Raw genomic sequence first — 7,340 nt, 5'->3', positions numbered from 1 at the left:
CACCCAGGTGTCCCCTGACCAGATATTTTTGATATACCATCTCATTTAATTGTCACAGCAAGTCTGTAGCACAGTATTATTTTTTTTTTTCAATATATGAAGTTTATTGTCAAATTGGTTTCCATACAACACCCAGGGCTCATCCCAAAAGGGGCCCTCCTCAATACCCATTCCCCACCCTCCCCTCCCTCCCACCCCCATCAACCCTCAGTTTGTTCTCAGTTTTTAACAGTCTCTTATGCTTTGGCTCTCTCCCACTCTAACCTCTTTTTTTTTTTTTTTCCTTCCCCTCCCCCATGGGTTTCTGCTACGTTTCTCAGGATCCACATAAGAGTGAAAACATATGGTATCTGTCTTTCTCTGTATGGCTTATTTCACTTAGCATCACACTCTCCAGTTCCATCCATGTTGTAGCACAGTATTATTAACCCCCATTTCACACATACCCAGGGAGGTTAAGTAACTCCCCTAAAGTCACCCAGCTAGTTAGTGAATGGTAAACGATGTAAACCCAGGCCTGGCCAGCTCCAAAGCTCCATGAGCTTTCCGTATTCTTCTGCTACCCCCACACGATTAACCAAAGCACCTATACAGAGGGTTGTACTAAGAATGGACAGGCTACAAATAGTAGATTTTCTCTGTCAACCAATGGGGAGCCAATCTGTGTAGACACAACCTTAAGATAGGTGCTTATAGGGGCGCCTGGGTGGCTCAGTTGGTTAAGCATTCTACTTGGGCTCAGGTCACGATCTTACAGTTGGTTAAGAATCCAACTTCGGTTCAGGTCGTGATCTCACGGTTCGTGAGTTCAAGCCCTGCATCGGGCTCTCTGCTGTCAGTGCAGAACCTGCTTCGGGTTCTCTGTCCCCCTCTCTCTCTCTGCATCTCTCTCTCTCTTCCTCCCTCAAAAATAAATAAATGTAAAGATATTTAAAAAAAAAAAGATAGGTGTTTATGATGTACACATCATCAGTGGAACTCAATAGCTTTTGGTGATTTGTAAACATACCAGGAGCTCACTTTCCTATCGGCATACTTCTGTAAGCACCACATTTTAAAATGCGTGCTTTAAAAAAATTTTTTTTTCTAAAGTAATCTCTACACCCAACATGGGGCTCGAATTCACAACCCTGAGATCAGGAGTCGCCTGCTCTACTGACTGACCCAGCCAGGCACCCCTAAAATGCATGGTTAATTAATTTCACCCTTAGGTTTAGGTGTTTGGTTGGTTATTTCATTCTGTTTTTAAACTCGTTTTATTTTCAAATAGTTTTAGATTTACGGAAAAGTTGCAAGACTATCACAGAGAGTTCCTGTGTGCTCTGCACACAGTTCCCCTATGGTTACTGGATTTTTAAAATGTTTTCAAACACAACCACAATAATGAATCGATAGCAATCAAACAAGTGGCATCTATCATGTGCTGTTCGGAACCCATCAAAATACATGTCTTGGAGAACTCAGACGCATGCCAGGCTGTAGGCAGCTCCAAGGGCTTCCTCCAGAACAAGTAGCTCCAGATAAGAACACGGGGCTTGGAACGCCTGGGTGGCTCAGTCTGTTAAGCGGCTGACCTCGGTTCAGGTCATGATCTCACAGTTTGTGGGTTCGAGCCCCGCCTCGGGCTCTGTGCTGACAGCCTAGAGCCTCCCTCTCTTTCTGCTCCTCCCCCACTCTCTCTCTGTCTCTTAAAAATTAATAAACAGTAAAAAAAAAAAAAAAAAAAAAAACATGGGACTCGTTCCTCAGTCTCTAAAGAGGAGTAACATTTTTTTCTAGCTTGAATGCCTAACTGGCCTTGTAGCCCAAACCACGAATTTGGTCTAAGGTCAGAAGGGTATGTCTTTTTCAAATCCCACAGCTCGTAAGTTTGTCTAGTTTATTTCAGGATTCTCTCTTGTTTACTTGACACGTCATCTTTCCCACATCTCCACGTTCGTGGAAGCTTCTGGAAACACCCGCAGAAAAGCAAACTTAAGACTCGACATAAAGAACTGTAGAGAGCACTGGATGAAGAGAAGCGAACAGAAGAGGACAAAGGCCCAGATACGTAAGAGGTTCCTTGAAGCAACAGCAGCCCTAGGGTGCAGGTCTCTCGTTCCCACCTTAGAGCTCCACTGGAGTCCGTGCGCTTCGGAGGCGTCAGCTCAGTCCACACTGTTCTTTCTGGGCACTAGTCCATCCACAGGGCAGTCATGCTTGCACAGGACCCTGCCCTCCAGCGATAGGCGACTGATTCTTTTTTTTTTTTTAATTTTTTTTTTTTTAACATTTATTTATTTTTTTTTGAGACAGAGAGAGACAGAGCATGAACGGGGGAGGGGCAGAGAGAGAAGGAGTCACAGAATCGGAAGCAGGCTCCAGGCTCCGAGCCATCAGCCCAGAGCCCGACGCGGGGCTCGAACTCACGGACCGCGAGATCGTGACCTGAGCCGAAGTCGGACGCTCAACCGACTGAGCCACCCAGGCGCCCCGTTAGGCGACTGATTCTTGACTGGGCCAGTCAGGCTCACCATCTCATGATCTTGCTGTGGGGATTCAGAGATTCCCACCCATTTCTCTCTGGGACCAAGTGGACGCCAGGTTCGGCTTTGCTCGAAGGGAAGCAGAGGAAAGAGGTCTGCCCAGAAGGACGAGAGTACAGTGACGTTCAGAAAGAAGCTGAGAGGGGCACCTGGGTGGCTCAGTGGGTTAAGCGTCTGGCTCTTGGTTTCGGCTCAGGTCATGATCTCACGGTTCGTGGGTTCAAGCTCCACGTCGGGCTCCACTTTGTCAGTTCGGAGCCTGCTTGGGATTCGCTCTCTCTCTGGCTCTCCTCCGCTTGTACTCTTTCAAAATAAACAAATAAACTTAAAAAAAGGAAGGAAGGAAGGAAGGAAGGAAGGCAGGCAGGCAGGAAGAAGCTGAAAGAAAGGCCCCAGAGGGAGAACAGCCTGCCTGGCTTCTTAATGGCTTTTAAGACCCTGGTTCTGGTTCTTGAAGCCTGGGTGTCTCCTGCCGTTGGATTCCATGAGACATCGTTGAAGGATTATATTAAAGTCCCCACTTGAAAGAAAAAAAAGCAGCATATATGGCAGCATATATGAGTGGTTCCCTTCTAAACCCTGAAAAAGTTTTCTTTTCCTGTTCTTTAAAAAAAATTTGCTTTCTGGGGCACCTGGGTGGCTCAGTCAGTTAAGTGTCTGACTTTGGCTCAGGTCACGATCTCACGGTTCGTGGGTTCCAGCCCCGCATCAGGCTCTGTGCTGACAGCTCAGAGCCTGGAGCCTGCTTCAAGTTCTGTGTCTCCCTCTCTCTGCCCCTCCTCACACTCTGCTTTCTCTCTCTCTCAAAAATAGACATTAAAAAAATTTAAAAAACCATTTTTGTTATGTTTATACATCCCGAGAAATAGAAAATGAAAACTAAATCACTTGTAGTGAGATGCATACACATGTCCAACGAAAGGTATGTACAAAGACGTTCATAGCAGTTCGCTAAAGGCCCCAAACCTGAAACTATCCAAATGCCTATCAAGAGTAAAATGGGGAAATAAACCGTGGTCTATTCACACACTGGAACGCTTGTGAAAATTCATCAAAAGGAAAGCTCATTTAAAACGGAGACAGGAGGCCAGAAGGGGGAGCGCCCATGCCCTACCATCCATGGTCAATTGCAGACCCCAACAGGAAAAGACCCCAGTTAGAAGCCTATACTTTACTACCCTAGGAGGAGGAAGGATTTTCTCCTTGCCTCATAACAGCCCGGTGACGGCCACAACTCAACCAATGAAAAGCCACATTTCAAACTCCCAGTTTACTCCCATGGACTTTTTATTTGTAACAGCACCTTCCAACTAAAGCCTTCACCTCCTTTGTTTGCTTTTGTGCCTCGGTTCACGTGTCCCGAGGTGCAGTTCTCCGCTATTCCTGAAAAAATCCATTTTTGCTGGTTAAATAACTGACAGTTTTATTTTATTTTATTTTATTTTTAAGTTTATTTATTTTGAGAGAGAGAGAGCGTGCACATAAGCAGGGGAGGGGCATAGAGAGAGGGAGATAGAGAGAATCCCAAGCAGGCTCTGCATTGTCAGCACAGAGCCCAGGGCAGGGCCTGAACCCATGAACCATGAGATCATGACCTGAGCCAAAACCAAGAGTCGGATGCTTAACCGACCGAGCCACCCAGATGCCCAAGTGACAGTTTTTTTTATTTATTTATTTATTTATTTATTTATTTATTTATTTATTGTTTATTTATTTTTGAGAGAGTTATTTATTGTTTATTTATTTTTGAGAGAGAGAGACAGAGAGACAGAGAGAGCGTGAGGGAGGGGCAGAAAGAGAGGGAAACGCAGAATGTGAAGCAGGCTCCAGGGTCTGAACTGTCAGCACAGAGCCTGATGCAGGGCTCAAAATCGTGAACCACGAGATCATGACCTGAGCCAAAGTCAGACGCTTAACCAACTGAGACACCCAGACGCCCCACTGACAGTTTTATTTATTTATTTTTTTAGTGTTTATTTATTTAAAAAGATTTTTTTAATGTTTGTTTACTTTGGAGAGAGAGACAGAGCATGAAATGGGGAGGGGCAGAGAGAGATGGAGACACAGAATCCAAAGCAGGCTCCAGGTTCTGAGCCGTCAGCACAGAGCAAGACACGGGGCCCAAACTCACAAACCGCGACGTGACCTGAGCTGAAGTCGGACGCTTGACCGACAGAGCCACCCGGGCACCCCTGACAGTTTTAAGGTCAATACGTTACGTAGCAATGAAAATGAATCCTCTACAACTGCACATAACAACAAAATCTCCTATGATGGTGAGTGAACAAAAGAAATTAGACACAGTAAGTGCAAAGTTAATTATTCCATTCCTATAAAATGCAAAAATAGGCAAGACTAATCTATGCTGTTAGACGTTAGGACAGTGGTTACATCTGGGGGCAGTAGTGACTGGAAGGGGGCCCGAGGAGGGGCTTCTGGGATGTCGATCATCTTGTTTCCTGACAGCTGTCAGCACAGAGCCCGATGCGGGGCTCGAACCCATGAATCGCGGGATCGTGACCTGAGCCAAAGTCGGACGCTTAACCGACTGAGCCCCCCAGGCGCCCCGTATAGTCTTGACTGCAGTAGTCCTGCAGGTTATGCTTGCCTCTGGTGCCCCAAACACCCACCAGTGTTTTTGCCTGGGAGGTGGTTTGATGTTGACTTCTCTGGAACAGAACAGGATGGGGGAAGTGTGAATGCTTATTAATATTTCACTCTGTTCCGTCGGGTCCTCGTGGCCATTCCTAAGGGCGGCTCCCTGGCATGGTAAGCACTCAAAATGTCAGTTGCTATTAGCAGAAGAGTTGTATAACCTTTTAAAATCTGTACGATGGGGGAACACCTGGTAGAACCGACCCTTTATAGACATTATCGATCCTTACAAACCCCAAGGTAGGTAGGACTTGGGGCGGGCGGTGGGGGGGAGTCTCCTAAAGTCCTAAAGATCGAGTTTCCACAGTTGGGTCAGGATGGAGCTGGGACTCAACCGACGCCTGACTGCAAGGCCCAGGATTTTAACTCTCACACTGCCCTGCCTCCTCTCCGAGCCCTCGAGGTGGTTAAGGCACTCGCAATTAGAATCCCGGGATTGCAAGGGAACCAACATCTGTCTAGAGGCTGACACTGAGCGCGAACATTGACAGCTGTGCCTGACCTCTCCCTGGACGACCTGTCCCTCCCCACTATCTGTCCTTAGCTTTATCCAGCACATAGCTCATGTCTGCTGGGGAGGGATCCACACCCCTCGACTCCTGCTCACTCCCCATTCCTTGTTTTCCTGGTCAGGCACCAAACCAAGCGCTGTAGGTACATGATCCTCACAGCCCCCTGAGGGAGCGCCCACTGGCCCCACTTCACAGATGAAGACCCGGAGGCTTACAGCTGGCAAACGAAGAGTGGGATTTGAATCCCAACTCAGCAGACTCCCCCCCCCCCCCCAAGTGCCTGCTTCTCAGCAGGACGTCAATGGGCGGGCAGTGTCAGCTCAGGGTTGACCCCATGTCTTTCAACAGCTGACCTCTAATGCCACACTTCTGGGAGTTTGTAAATGTAGATCTTGAAGGTCTCAGAGCTCCCATAATTCCCCCTTCAGGAAGCACTGATCTAGTCCTTCACAGATGGGCAAACAAATACTGGCAACCGAACGAGCTAGAGCTAGTGAGGGGCCAATGGAACCAGGACCTGTGCCCAACTCCCAGGCTCAAAAGTAACTCCTTAGGGAAAGAAAAAAGTTAGCCCCTTATGTACAACCAATCATCCCTGGTGCCCATGTCATTCTACCTTTCATTTCTGACACCTGTTTAAGGTCCATTAGTGGCACCTTCGCGGTGTCCCAACCTACTCTGAACAGTGAGGCTGAGGTTTTGTGTGTGTGTGTGTGTGTTTTTAATATTCGAGTGTGTATGTGAGCAGGGGAGGAACAGAGAGGGAGAGAGAATCCCAAGCAGGCTCTGCGCTGTCAGCATGGAGCCCAACACAGGGCTCCATCCAGAGTCGGACACAACAGATGGAGCCACCCGGCCGGCCTGAGGCGTTTTTAATACTCCAAGTTGAAAATTCCCAGCACAGGACTGCCAATTGTTTATCGAGCCCCACTGCTTTGGATCCGTGTAACATTTTTTAGGTTACCACTGCTACCAGGGTGCCTGGGTGGCTCATTTCGTTAAGTGTCTGACTCTCGATTTCGGCTCAGGTCACGATCTCGTGGTTTCCGGGGTTCGAGCCCTGCATCGGGCTGTGCACGCAGTGCCTTGCAGGGCCTGCTTTGGATTGTCTCCCGCTCTCTCTCTCTGCCGCTCTCCTGCTCACACGCTCTCTCTCTCAAAATAAATTTTAAAAACAAAACAAACCCCCTGTTGTCCCCACAGCAGCAGCTCCCAGGTTCCTAGGTTGGTTAATTGGTATTCTGTAGCCCACTCTTCTGATTTCCAATAAACAGTGGTCCTTCAGGATTATGACCATCTGAACCTCTTAGTGTGGTTCTGGGTTAGGGACCCCTGTGCCAGGCCATCCCTGGCCACTTGCTCTCTGCTATATCCAGCACAGGGTCCCTACAAACCCCATATGGGGTCGCCACCAAACCTGACTCCCCTTTCCCTCGCTGTAGTTTCACCTACATCCCACAGGTAATTAGGGACCCTTTGTTCCTTCCCACGTTTTCCAGACCTTTGCTCTGGCTTCCATATTGGCCCCTAGGGTGTAGCCTAACCTACACCCACACCTGTCTATCAACTGACCCCAAGTATCTAGAACAGTTCCTGGCACATAAAGGCCCAGTAAATCTGAATTTTAGTGTGTCAAAACAGTCTTTTG

Source organism: Panthera onca, chromosome X (genome assembly GCF_046562875.1).
Source record: "Panthera onca isolate mPanOnc1 chromosome X, mPanOnc1 haplotype 2, whole genome shotgun sequence".
NCBI classification, from domain to species: domain Eukaryota; kingdom Metazoa; phylum Chordata; class Mammalia; order Carnivora; family Felidae; genus Panthera; species Panthera onca.
The sequence above is the reverse complement of the archived record's forward strand: the minus strand, read 5'-3'. Positions refer to the sequence as shown.